This window comes from Lepisosteus platostomus, chromosome 15, assembly GCF_059453375.1.
Source record: "Lepisosteus platostomus isolate fLepPlt1 chromosome 15, fLepPlt1.hap1, whole genome shotgun sequence".
Classification (NCBI taxonomy): Eukaryota; Metazoa; Chordata; class Actinopteri; order Semionotiformes; family Lepisosteidae; genus Lepisosteus; species Lepisosteus platostomus.
In genome coordinates this window covers 18,507,785-18,522,374 of record NC_142625.1, presented here as the reverse complement: position 1 = coordinate 18,522,374, position 14,590 = coordinate 18,507,785, and the positions used below count along the sequence as shown (strand labels likewise).

At 39.3% G+C, this 14,590-nt stretch overlaps 1 protein-coding gene across 1 annotated transcript in view; it reads left to right on the top strand.

Moving 5' to 3' along the window:
- Positions 1-14,590, top strand: part of pard6b (par-6 partitioning defective 6 homolog beta (C. elegans)) — a 41,686-nt gene that overhangs the window by 14,085 nt on the left and 13,011 nt on the right. The window lies entirely within an intron of this gene.

Genomic DNA, 14,590 nt, shown 5'->3' with positions numbered 1-14,590 from the left:
CAACTCCTTTTTCCAGTCCTTCAAATGATCTGGCATGGGTGTGTCCTCAGTCACCTACAGTAGAGTGACATCAGACAGGCAGGAGCCTGAGCAGCACTCCACTGATATGCACAGTCTGTGTCTTGAAAGTTAAGAGTCTATTCTTCGTGAGTTCAAAGAGCTGTGCAGGATGCAAACTACAAAAATTAAAATACGGACGTGTTAAACAATTGGAATGCAGGGATGTATATAGTTTTTTAAATCCCACCATGTATTGTTAATATATTGTTTGTACTCAATTGCTTGTTGATATAGAACACGTGTTTCTGTTTGCCTAAGCAGTGCTGACAGATTATGACTACAAGACTGCCCATTAAGCTTCTTCACACAGCCATATGACCTATAGTTGCTAAGCCACTTTGTCAGAAGGGGATTACAAGGGTCACTGTGTAATACCATATGCTTGCATTTTGATTAAATGCACAAGCAGAGTCATGCTATGGTACCTGACTTGTATACCTGAAAGCAAGTGTCTTCTTGTGATTTTCAGGCAGAACTGCCAGTTCCATTTGCAATAGAAGCTGAGCATTGTCAGCCCCATTTCCACATCACACAGAAAGCTAAGAAGGTGTCCACAGACCCCTTCCACCCTGCCAGCTCCCTTTTCAAACTTCTCCATTCGGGGAGGAGATTTCAAAGCATCAAATGTAGTCCTGCTCAGTTCTGAAATAGCACCTATCTAGAGACCATTAGGCACTTCAGTATCTAGGATGTTGCACTGATTGAATAATATGTACTGTGTATGTGTAAGTGTAATGTGTTTTGTTGCTTTTGCTGTTCTTTATCTGAGCTGCACTAGAGCACGTTCCATGACAATAAAGTATACAATTAAACTGAATTATGACAGTGTTTCTGCTATTCTCATGCAGTGAGTTTTGTTATGGAAGGTGAAGTATGGTCTTAAACAGTTGCAGCAGTTAAAAAGAAGTAAGAGAAATTTGAAAAGTGCTACATTTGGTTATTACCCCCATCTCTGTCTAGCTGCCAGCACCCAGCTATCTGCTTAGGCCTATCTGCCTTCAGCTGCACTGTGACAAAGGGAAACCTATAGGGAAGTGCATATAAAATGGAGAACAGGTAGCTTTCATTGGTTCTGGTTGGTGACTGACACTTTTTTTGCACAAAGCCTTGTGGGAGGTTTGAAGAGGCTACCCAGTCACGTATTGATGCCCATACCCTGGCTTCTTTCAAGACGTGGCTGGGAGAGCTGTTTGGATCGATTAGGCTTAGCCCCTAGCAACCAAACGAGCAAGATGGTTTAGAAACCAGATGGGCCTCCTCTTATTTTGTAATGCTTGTGTTCTTAAAATGAGACGTCTGTGAGGAGGTTTTCTAGCTCCTCAACTCAATAACCTCGAGGTTTGCATGCTAATTTTGTTGTGTAGGTTGGTGCTCAAAATCCATCCACTTTGTCCAGTTTAGGCTCACTGTAAAGATAGAGCCTGTCCTGGCAAGCAGTAGGCACGAAGCAGGAAGTTAGTGCTCACATTAGTTTTTATAATTTTTTTTTTATTGTTATAACTAGAGCTGATAAATACAAGCATTTAACAATAAGAGAATCACTCAAATTTAGGAATTGTTTTGTAGGCCAGTGGATGTAGTCAGAATATTTTTATTCTTGGCATGTGTTTGTTTCCATAACAACTTTCAAGTGAGCGCACAGCATGATATAATAGGCATTTTATGTAGACTGGAAGGTTTAGAAAGGCATTGAGATGGTATAAACACCAGTGCCAATATTGTACTGTGTGGAAGACTGTTGCATACTTAGGAACACATTTTTCCAATAATTTGTACGAAGGGCTGTACCTCAAGAATAAAACGTTTTAAGACGAGAGAAGCTTACAGTAAGGGATTGAGAGACTGGCACTGCAGTGCAAGAAATAGTCCTGTGCTGTGAAGCAAAAACGAATTCACACGATTAACCCACAGCTGTTCCTGAGGGAAAGCAGCAGGGCACTAGATTTGTGAAGAAGTGTGTTTAGGAAGGGAAACACAATTCGAGTCCATTGATATAGTTCAGAAATGGTTACTGCAGAGAATCAATTTGCCAATTTCCCTGTTAACCTTGACTAAAGTAATGCAGAGTGGAACACACCAAAAAGCTATGTAGCTGCTCTTTCATAATCATGCTTATTTAGGGCTATTTTAAATGGCTATGGAGTGTTTCAAAGTACAATACTTATCAACAAATAAACTATATCTGCAGTACATCAAGGATTTTATTGTGGGCAAATAATTGTACTTAATGAACTACGACTGTTCTATTCTGTGTATAGTATAAATAAAGCTGTTTATACTATAAACACACAGTGAACTTTGCATTAGGAAAAGGAGTCATCTTGACCTCACTCAGCGGAGCGCAAGGACATGAATGGGATCGCATTCACACTTCCTGATGCTTCACAAAGTGTAGCTGAAGCCTGTACCACTTCCCTGGTTTCCTCTGAGGTCAGATTCCTCATATACAGTAGGAGTCGGAGCCATCACGAGGAATGCTGACACAGGATCAGCCATCAACAGAGACGGGCCCGGTGAGAAAGCAAACGCACGTGTCAGCGGAAAGAGGCAGCACTTCCGCACGAGAAGGTGGTTATAAGCAAAAGACGCAATCCCAGAGGATGCACTGCCTATCCTGCAGAAATAAAACCTCATTATACATTATACAGGTATTTGTGCAGTTTGTATCTTTGTGTAAAACTGCATGCGAAAACAAAATTGATCACTTTGTTTGGTTCTGCAGTTTCTTTCCACCCGTGATTTCAGGCTGAGCAGTACCTAGAACCGCAGGGTGCAGCACTACGTTCCCCCCTCTTCTTGGATCTGCTGCTGAGTAATGGGCATGAGCCTGGTCATGCACCCAGAGGATGGCGTGAAGGGGGCATGGGCACTGTTGTGATCCTTTGTGACGGGTACTTTTTGCGGTGTTTAGATGAAGGTCGGGGTGACATGTCTCGCGTTGTAGCACCTCAGGTACAGATCTGCCAACAAAAGCGGGGCTCAAGTGTGCTTTTCATCACATGGTTATCTGTAAGCATGTCTTCTCCCGTCTCCTAAAATAGTGAAATCCATGGAGACATTCAGCTTTTTCTGCTGTTGGCTCTATCTGCGTTGAACATCATTTTGGACAGAAGTCAGTGAAGAGGAAATAACTGTCAGAATTGTTCCTCCTCTGTTGTTTTAGACTTTGCTTTGCTAATCATATAAAGGTAATATAATTTTCCTAAATGATATGAGAAATCATTCCTTTATTGACACATTTTAATACAGCCGTCGATTAAACAACCTAAGATATTTCAACTAATCAAAGTTGGCATGCATAGTAAAAGCATAAAGATCTTTTCAGAGGTCAAATTTCAAGGAGAAACGAGTATTGAAATCCTATAACGTATCTTGAAATACTCTGCTTTATCTGCATGAAAAGCTCAGAAACTCAGAAAGCGGTTTCAGGCATTTAAAGTTAGACACTGAGACTGCATCTGCATGTTCATAATTATCATAAAGCCCATATCCTGGTGAGAACTGTTGCTAAACAGAGCCCATCTTGGAAGCACTGGGCACAAGATGTGACCAAGAGCTCTTAAGTGCTCTGCCCCTGGACTGGTAACGTGTATTGTCTATCTGTTTTTCTTCAAATGAGTATTTGACTCTTTACAAAGAATGAATCAATGCAGTAGTTAAAGCTGTAAGAAATAAAGGCTTCATGAAGCATTATCTCTTAGCATTGCCACTCTGAGAAAGGATGAAAAACATGGATGATGTTAAGCTGAAATTGCACTGGATAGTGTGATACACCAATGATACAGGACCATCAGTGCTCGGGCATGTTTTTTGGAGGTTTTCCTTACAGTCTAATGATGACACCAGCTCAAGACTAGGCTATGTCTAGGTAACAGGTTGGAGCTCAGAATGCATCAGGTCTTTTAAGTCAAATCAGCTTACACTAGCTATTTGACTTTCAAAGTAGCTGAACCTTTATGGTGTAACTAGTGATAATTCCTGTGTTTCAAGATAATTGTGGGTATGCAACATGGCCCTGATAATTATTCAGTAGTTGCAGAAATTAAGTTCCCTGTTTCACACTATCTGCGTTACCAGCCTGGGTGATGCGGTAGAAACGTCTGTCACTCTCAAGTGTGAGGTAGGCAGTGTAGTTATTCTTAAGCCGTATTGAAAAGGACCTTGTTTGTTGCTCATAGATTGTGGAATTCAGTAATCAGAACCACTGCAGGTGAACAGGGATAAGAGCTGTAACACACAGCTAAACACTATAAAAGAATCTCCTCAAGGCTGTTCAGGATAAATCTGAGATTTGTCTGAACAGAGAATAATTACAAATAGATGAATTTCTCTCTTGATACAACAAGGCAGTTAATACAAGTTTCAAGCTAATCAAAGATGGAACGGCCAAGCTAGGTTTTTTGACCCATTCCAGCTTGTTCCCCCTGCTGCATCACTATAGGGTTTGGACTCAACTAGTAGTCTGTTCATTTAAAGTTGATGCTACTGTGCATCACATGGAAACGTTGTCTGATTTAAGAACAATTTGTCATTTTGTGTAATATGAGCAAATGCTGAATGCTAAATGCCAATATTCCTCTGGCCTGTGTTTGAAAACCCAAACCTGTGATTGGGTTTTCAAACTGTATCTTATCAAATTTCAATTTGTGATTGTAGCGGTTGTCAATCAGTTCTCCAAAATCTCCTGGGTTTTATTTATTTTTAAAATGGTTTTCCGTTTTTCTTGGAGATTACCCCCAAAAATACAAAAGTTATTAGGCTGTCACATGATTATATACAAGCTGTGCATATATTTTATGAGATGCAATTCCATTTAATACATTGTTAATAATTAGGGTTTACTGTACTGAAATATTTAACAGGGCAATATTGACAGAATAACGATTCAGCTTTAGAACTCAAGTTCAGTCTAAAAACCTTTGTGGTGCAAAACTAAAAAAAGCTGTTTCTCTTAACACAAAGGAAAATTTTGCAGAGGGTGCATCTTGAATGTAGTCGAGAATATTTTTTATAGGTATGCACTCTTCACGTCTTGTTCTTTGGGAGCCAAACTCTGCCCAGTGTCCTTCTGGATTTTGTAGCCTAATGCCATCATAGCATCGTCATCTTCCATTCTTCCATCTTCCATCAATTCTTTTTCGGGATTTGTTCCCCCAACAACGTTAGCACATTCGTTTATGCACTCTGTCCTCAGCTTGCTGATTAAGAACTTGCTCCCTGACTGCCCTGTGTTGTCATGTAAGCCGAGTCTGGCATTCCTCATGCAAGGGCAGGAGGAGATTCTGGAACTGAATTCAGCACCTACTAGCAGTTGAACAAGCAGTAGTGCCCAGGCAGTAGCTCACGTTTGTGAATTTTCTCATTTTCACATTTGCTTTCTTTTTTTTCTGCATCATAATGACAGTTTTTAAAATCCAGTTCAGTATGTTCATAAGACTTGAATATATTACAAAATCCATTAAGTGGTGGAATGGGCTCAGTTTTCGCCATTTGCTTTGAAATTTCAGATGCCAGGCGTCCTCCCATTTCGGATATGAGGGAGTTCAAGTGAGTTTTGTCTTGTTAGCAGTGCTCTTGTCTACCACTATAATGAGCCCTGCAGTGTGTCCACTGGGGCCCTGTTTGATTTATTAAGCAGAAACCATGCCTCTGGGGAACTCGCTGAAGAGTGGACAGAGGCCTCGCTCGTAGTCAGGGGGTCAGCTGTGTGGAAAGAACACAAGCGTCTGATCACAAAGCTGTGAAGGATATTCAGTGAGACGGAAGAGCATTTTTTAGACAAAGAAGAATGGCTTGGCATGAGTTTGGAGAAACGGCAGCCCAGCAGAGGTTTTGCTAGATCTGCCAGCCTGAGTTACTTTCCTTTTGACTTTTTGCGTACACCTCTATCGTGCTTGAAATCTTGGATAAGTTTTTGAAAAAAACAATTGCTATGATTCAGGACACGGCAGAAACAGTCAGTGGTATAATTGTCTTAACACTCAGTTATTTTGATTAAAAGAACAGGCATTCTTGTATGTTTAAGACTGAGGGGAAACAATAAAAAAAACGCAGGAATGATGAGCCATCATTCATTCTGTAACTTTTTGCAAAGTATTTTAAATTTCATGTTTTATTCATTTATGTAATGCCTGTTGCATAAGCATGTATTGGGAGACGCACTTAAAGTGATGAAACACTGGTAACATTCTCCTGTGCATTATATTCACTAAAGAGGCTTATTTGAGCTCCAATAAGGAGCAAAAGCAACTGAATATTACCACAATAGCTTTCTTAAGCATTTTAATAAACTGCCTTGGCTCAAGATCAAAATCAGCAAGGAAACAGTTCTCTGAAATGCCTCTGCTTGGGGGCAGATTGTGGCCTTTAGGCTAGTTCAAGCCTGGATCTGATTTTACCGAGTTGTAACAGGGATTCCCTGTGGGGAGTGCACTGTGGGCCAAAGCTCTCTGGGACAGAGTGAGTTTGAAGTCTCCCGTGGGTGCCCTTGTGTTTATGGCATGCAGTGTTGTTAGTGGGAGCCTAGCTCAGTTGTGTAATGTGTGAGATTTGCCGCATAAAGAAGCAGATGGCCTGACTGTGCTTGTTCCTGGGGATGTTTGCCATCACCTCTCCTCTGCTGGTGTGAGGGTTGTAGCAGGCGGTCAAGGCATTTAATGCTATAGATTCACTGATTATCGTATTAATGAAGGGATATCAGAAGAAAACAAAGTTCTGCTTATATAATTGGGCTAAAACATGGTTTCAAGAATACGAACCTTTGTGAATTTCTGCAACCAAGATGGAAAATCCCCAATCACTACCAAACTTCTGTAATCTGTCACTCTGCTCTTGAAAGAAAACCTGTGGTTCCTTAGTAGTTTTGACGTCTACCCACCTGTCCCCTTTACAAGGTTTACAAAGTCGTTAGAGTTGAGATACGTTGGCGAAATGCTTTGAATACAACAGTTTGCCAGTAAGCTGGAAAAACTACAAGTTTCGACTTTCCAGTGCCAAAAGCTCTCTCGAAATGCATGCTGTTTATTGACTGCCTGGAGATTGGGGGGGGGCTGTTATTATTAACAATATACCGTTGATAGCCTTGTAGCCTTGCACTTGTGGTGTGGTTCAAGATAATTATTAACCATGACTATCATGTTAATTGAATCTATAATTAGAACCTCCTGAGAATGTTTCTACTCCAGTAAGCTTGGAAATTGAGTTGAACATATTGCATGATACCTAAATAGTTGATTCTGACTTACTCTTGCAGGTAACATTTTAAAAAAGAGGCAGATCAGGTAATGTGATTTGTTTGGTTGCCAGGGAATAGCTAGTCCAGATAAATACTGGAATATTGTTTTCCATTAGTCTGACCCACCTTTAATTTGCTGTTGTAAATCGTGTTATTATTGTAGAGAGGCACAGTAAAAATATGGTGAAGTTCATTCAGCAATGGTACTATGGTAAACCAGAGCAATACATACTGAAAGTAACGCAAGTGCTTATAAAGCATAGGCAAGTCATAGTAAAGTGCAGAGTTAATGTGCAAATTTAGTATGGTAAAATATGCATATGAGTTGTCTTTGAAAGCCAGAAGCTAAAGGCAAAGGGTCTGTTCTGGTTTCATCTTGGGTGAGCATTGAGTACAATTCTGCTTTAATGACAAAAGTAAATAAGCACTGACAGTCTATAATTTTCATGCCACTTCTAACAAATCACTTATTTGCATTTTATTCTTTTTATTGTAATCAGGTCAGAATCAAACATTTTTTTTGTGAGTTTCTCAAAACAGTCCTCAAATAAAATGCCTGGGTTCCAAAAATGTGCTGTTATTCAACATTGCACTTTGTTGCTGCTGCTTAGGTAACATTCTAGCCCCTCAAATGAAATGCCTTTCTTTAAACCCCGACCAGCAAGGTTTTTATATTTTAAAGAGCTTGATCACACCCTAGCAAATGATTTACTTGATCAAGTGGGTTAATGAGATGAGAGGTGGCCTTATGGTGCAGGATGACACTGCGTCTGCGTCTGCGTCTTCACCTAATCGGATCACCGTGATACAGGCCAAATCGAACTACCTTGGGTGATTGTAAAATTAACGTAAATAAATAAACGTCATCCTTGTGAAAAGTAAATTTAGGAGAAACTCTCTCTTATTTTCTTGAACCTTAATCATATTATTTGTAATGTCAAACTCCTCCTCCAAAGGATTAAGATTTTGTACCTCGCTAATACTTGTGTTTAAGATCCATTAGGTGAGTAAAAAAGCAGGAATGATCTCAGTTTTTCAGCTTCTGATTAGACAGTCATGTTCTGTCGATACCTTTTGTGTGTGTTATTTATTAACAGGAGCTAACTCAGTCATTGGTAAAGCATATGTATTCAGTCATGCACCAAATGATATCTTAGTAACAAGAAAACACTGTACAAAGTATGTGTTTCTTACACTATAGCAACAAACTTCCATTCTGAGGAAAGCACACATTCCTTCAGGTGAAAGGTTGCAAATGATGGGTCCTTTTATGTGGGATTGCCTTTGGGATTTTTTGCACATTTTCTTTTAACAGATTATATTAATGACTATTTTCCAAAAAAGAACAATATACTGTATTTAATCTAGTGGGGTTTTTTTTCCACTAACATACCACTAGTACTATTTCTCATTGCTTTTTCAAATGCTCAGGCAGTGTACTGAACCTTTCAATATAAACTGCAAACAGAAAAATGCTTTAAGCCCGATCTCTGGTAGAACTGTGTGAAGATGGGCACTGATGATATAATAGACTTTTGCTGATATTGGCTCACATTCTAATACCTGCTCAATAAAATTACAAAGCAGTGAAAATCACAGTTTAAAATTATGGTTTAGTGTAATGGAGTTTTAGTTCTAGTAAGCTGAGTTTTCCTGTTACAGTATTCCTGTTATTCCTGCATTTTTGGAAATTACAATGTGCAATTTATGCGGCCACCGGATGTTTTACATTGTAATCACTATTTTAGTAAAAGATTTCCAGAAGTCATGTCAGGCTCATACTCTTGTATGATACAATGTAGCACTGTTCAAGCGTTTGGAACAGGCAGACTGGGGGGAGGGTAGTTTATTGTTCTTTTTCTTTTGGATTAAAATCCATGCACTCATTAACATCTTTACATTCCTGAGCTGACAGCTATATTGGCATTGAGAAGGAATGTTTCAGAAGCCACTTGAAGGTGCATCTTATTTTAAGATGCCCGACTGCATTTCCCCTGCAGTCTCTTAGGTGCAGCTCACGTACTGTAGGAAGCACAAATCGAAACTCAAAGGGGGTTCTAGCAAGCGTAACGTTTTAATGATTGAATTAATCTTATTTGACATGAATACCGATATGCATAGTGATTAGCAATTGCGATCAGTTGTCTGAGGATTTAGGCTTAGATGAGTCATTTATATAAAACTTCTTCCCGTGCATAGTTTTTAAGTTCTGTGTGTGTGTGACAAAAAGTGAGATCCAGCCAGTTGAATAAAGGTTAGAAAGCTTCAGATTACCTTCAGTTCTCTTAGATTTGTTTGTCTGCGAAAGTTGAAAAACAAAAAGATCCTAAAAAGATATCGGCTTTTTTAAACCAGAAGAACTATTTACGTCAACCAAAATTAATGTCTACAGTTTGTATTAATCCACAGATACTGCACAAAAATGAATACTGCTTGCATAGTAAAAAAAAATATTTTGCCTTTAATGAACAGGAATGTTAAAGTATGAAGGTTGCCTAGGTGTTTTTTTTAGGAATAAAAAAACCGAGGAATGCTTTTCTGCTGCACTTTGGAAACAAAGTTAACAAATTTTGCTGAAACAAGCAAGCTGGAGAAGCCAACACAAAACATTTGTCTGTCGTAATACATCCGATCAGGGGCACGATCGAGTATGTTTAAGGGTTTTTTCTTTATTCCATTATGATAACAGATTTAAGAAACTGTCAATTAAAATAGCAATGAAAATTCCCAGTGTAACCTTTTGGTCATTGGTCAAATGAGAGTTTACATTCTGATAGCCCTAAAGCTGGTTTCTTTTCATTGTTGACTGTGTAATTATATTGATGGTGATGCATGTGTCTTAGCTAGGGATTTGTAGGCTTGTGTTAGCAGTAAGAGCTGCATGTACAGTAAGACCTATGTCCAGAGGCCTTTGTTGCTGTTGGCTTCCTGTGCGAAACAAGTGAATGGCCTTACAGTGTGTGTGTTGGAGGACAAAACTCTCTTTTTCACTTGTTGTGAGAGAATTGTAGCCGTGTGCTCATTCCAAACTGTTGGGGGACCTAAGCAAATTTAGCCAGTCTAAATTTAAAAAGTACATTTTAAAATGTCATTGTTTAAGTTAAATTGTTTTGTTTAAAGGAACGTAAATGGCCATGGAATTTACCCATCAGGCTGTTATCTGTGTCAGATGGGTTCCAGGAAGTACTGTACTGAAATATTTAACAGGGCAATTCATAGTGATTAATGCTGGTTCCCTGTTTTGCACACAGGCCAGGTAGAGTGCAAAGCATGCCGTGGTCAGAGGAAATCCCTGTGCCAGCGATTCAGTGAAAGGGTGGCACTGTTAAAGACGGGCTCAGAGCAGCAGTTGGGACAGGGACTTCATAGTTCCTCATCTTCATCGAGGAACCTGACTGAGAGCAGGGCCAGCTAGGGAGGCGGATCGGGAAACACCCACTGACAAAGCGAGCAGGAGAGCAGTCTGCAGTGCTGACCCGACAGGAAAGCTCGTCTGTTGGTTTTAACAACTGTCAAAATAAAAGGAAAAAAAAAAACTTGCTCTTGTTGTAAGTGCATTTAATTTAGCCTTTGCTAGAACTTTTTGTTTCTTGAAAGGTCATCCTACACTGAGGATGATGACAGTGACTGGTAACATTTGTATATACTTCTGTCAGAAGGATGATGTTCTTTCCCTTATTAGAGAGAGATGGTCAGATGTCTAGAATCTCTTCTGCTCTTCTTTGCAACACTGTTTAAGCGAGTGTCATTGTTAGCGATTATGCTTCTCACTTTCAGCAAGACAAAAAAATCAGTAGCTGCTTTCATGTAGGAGGATACATTTTGACACGGTAGATTCAATGTTACCTGGCATTTTTGTAATGCCTTGTTCTGGTTCATCAGACTTTAGTTTGAAACCCACTGATCATATCGGGGATCATACCTTTTTGCAAAGCAGATTTTGAATAGAAGGGTGTCTGGAATTGAGGAACAGAAATATGTTTCCTTACAGAAACCCACATGGTGTACCAACTTCATACTATCCAACTGCTTTGTATATCAAGAGAAAATCCAAAAGGCGTTTATTTTAATTAGAACATGATGCTAGACTGTAAATTTATTTTATCAAGTCATTTTTGCCATCATGCTCGGTGTCTGTTTAGTTTTACACAGTGACATATTGCTTTTACAGGCCTTTAACAGTTTAATGGCCAAGATGGCATAAATGCGGCTCTCTTGCCAAAATCATTATATAACGTTTTTAATAAATCCTAATAGAATTGTCAGCTAGACATATTGGAACCAACAGTTCTGTTAAAATAGCTTCTGATTGACTGTTTCTTTGTGTGGATGTTCTGTATATGTGTATATTATATTAGATAATTTATCTTATGAAAGTCTGGAACAGCCTACCTACCCATGTTGTTACAGCAAATACTCTTATTTTTTCAAAGAAACGATGGACACGATCTTTAGCATTATTTTTCTCTTCGCATGTTTACATAGTAAACAGTACATCTATTGTTTGTACTACACATAACTCTGTCTCTCTTTCAAACCTGGTGTGTAGCTAAATGTTTATTTCACTCGCAGTATTCCTGTGTGGATGCATCTAATTTACCAGCTGAAAACTCTCAACAGGGAGTCGGTGGCTGCAGTCTGATCACACCAAGCATAACTACAGTCTAATACTGCCTTCCCAGAGGAGTGTTTTTTTTCCTGTGGGCATCATTATCACGGCTGCCTCTCAAATCTTTGGTCATGGGTTTGAATCTTGACTGGCACACCCTTTGTTTAGATTTTGCATGCCTTTCCCTTGCTTGCCTGTGTTTTTCCCAGGGATCCACATTTTTTTCCCACCTTCCAAGGTGGTTAGATTATTTGATGTCTCTATATTGCCCTTGTGCATGAACGTGGCCTGCGATGGACTGGTGTCCGGAAAGGGTTTTAGGGTTTCTTTAAATCCCGGTGCTTCTGAAATAGGCTCTAGGTTTCTGCAAGCCTTAACGGCAAAAAGCTGCTTTTCTGTTAACTAATGGATGTATGTTTGCCATGCCAGAAGCTTGTATGTGCTGTAGGCATTAGGCTAGAATTCAAGGCATCCCCTGTTAGTAAATAACATGAAGCTTCTGGCAATGTGAGTTCAGTGGGGCCTAGTTTTACACTGGGCTCTCATGTGGCTTTGACTGTGAGCTGTTATCAATGCAACTCTTTGTTTATCTTCAGTGTGCAAGAAAGATATGCACAATGGTCTGAGAATAGCAACACTTTGAGAATTCCCTTTCCAAACTTTGCATTCCCCACTTGAATAATTTTCACTGTCTGACTGTGCAAGAAATGATTAGCAGAGAACTTGGTACCTTGTACGGTCTGGCACACTGAAACCTAGGACTAACCGCATCTGTACTGTAAAATGGGCTTTTTTGGAAAAATTGAATCCTAAACCACTATTTCCACACTGTCCTCCCACAGTAACACACACCAGCTGCTGAACAAGACAGCTCGAGAATTCAATGTCTCATATTTCAGTGTTATCTCTTTTGCAGTGTGATTTTCAAAGGTTTTTGCTCCAGTAAAACAATTGCCAGATGTTTTCCGAAAGCAATGGTAGAAAGTTTGGATCTGTTTAAAATAATATCACTTCTTAGTCTTACTCACTCCCAGCAGCCTCTCCTCAGTGCTCACAATAGCAACCAAATCCCAGGCCAGTATGCATTCACGTTATTTTCCGCATCATCGTAATTACAGAATTACTAATGCAAGGTTTTCTTAAATCCCTATGTTACAGATCTCAGCAGGAAGGGCAATACGTGTATCTTATGATATAGAAAAAATATAGCAAAGTGTATAAAGATGGTCTTCCCGTCTTGTTCATATTTCCAGTTAGAAAGAATGAGACAAACATAAATGGGGCTTTCTCTGCCTTAATGAATTTTTCAGTTTTCAGGCAATGTGTAAATTGTGGTAGAATTAGAACTAATGAGCAAAACTTCAACCGTTTGCAGTTTTGTTGTGTGCTGAGCGTTATACTGTAGTAAACCGTGCCTGTCATTTTTAATGGACAGCGGCTTGATATTAAAGCATGAATACGTAAATGACAGGAAGGCTTTGATGTTTGTGTGTCCACAGTAGGCCACACTGGAGGGCTTCACTGACATACTGCGAAACAGATCTTTTCTGTTCTATGCCTGTACTGTATTTCAGTATTATTGTCTATATAGACTCAGATTTCAAGTTTCTGTGCCGTGTTGTGAATGTTCTGTGCTGTCTGTATGACATTCTGGTACTGCTGTGGTATAATGCTCATAAGATCTGTATTACACTGCATTGTGCATGTTCTGTGTTGTCGTATTCCTTTTGAAACATTTCTTCCTAATTTACACTTCTTCCATATTTAGATTTGTCTGGATATTAATTTATTTCAATAAGATTCCCGTTTCAAGGCCGGCTCCAAACAACCAAAACTTTCTTCTTTCTGTCTGATTTTCAACTTCATAGCTTTGCAATTTGCATGTTGGCACAGTTCCCCTATGCAGCCTCTGCTTTATCTGTGCATGATCTGCGGTTGTGACATAGAGATTTAAAATTGTTGTGGATTCCAATCAACGTGTAATTGTCATGCTTGTACAAGGAGAATTATTGACTTGGGTCTCATCTAGACGTGTCACCTGAGACTCAGGGATTGGTTAAATAGAATTGTCACAGTTATGTAGACAGCTTGACGACAAGTAGATGTAAGTAGATTATTATACCTGTGTTTAACCTTCACAATGTGCTGCCAATCTAAGAAGTTGACACAGGAGAAGTCAGAATGAAGAACCGCTTCTTTTATCTCTGGTCACAACCTTGAAATGCAGATGACTGCTGGAGTTGTACTGTATATGCTGCTTTCAGACTGGCTGTAACCACTATTAGTCTTAGAAGTATTCAGATCAAAGTTTTATGTAAAAACTTGCGATCACCCACACTAAGCAACCACGTTACACTGGTCTCCCTACTAGTTACTAGTGCAAACAGCTGCAACAGTTCTCTTACATCAAAGTAATCCCAGCCTTATGTGAAACATTTTTGCTGTTCATTTGTATTAAAAGTGAATGAATGATTGATTGAACTGGAAACAAGGAGAAACTAAGGAGAATGCTCTTACCTTGGATGACTGAAGTAGCCTAGCTATTGAACTTCAAGTTGCAATAGTATCGATTCATAAAAGGGTCAATTCTTTAGTTTATCTGAAAATCTAAATTAATTTAAAATCTTTTTCGAGATGTTTTTGTCAAAAGCTTTGTCACCTGTAATTTCCTCCTGACGTTCCACATT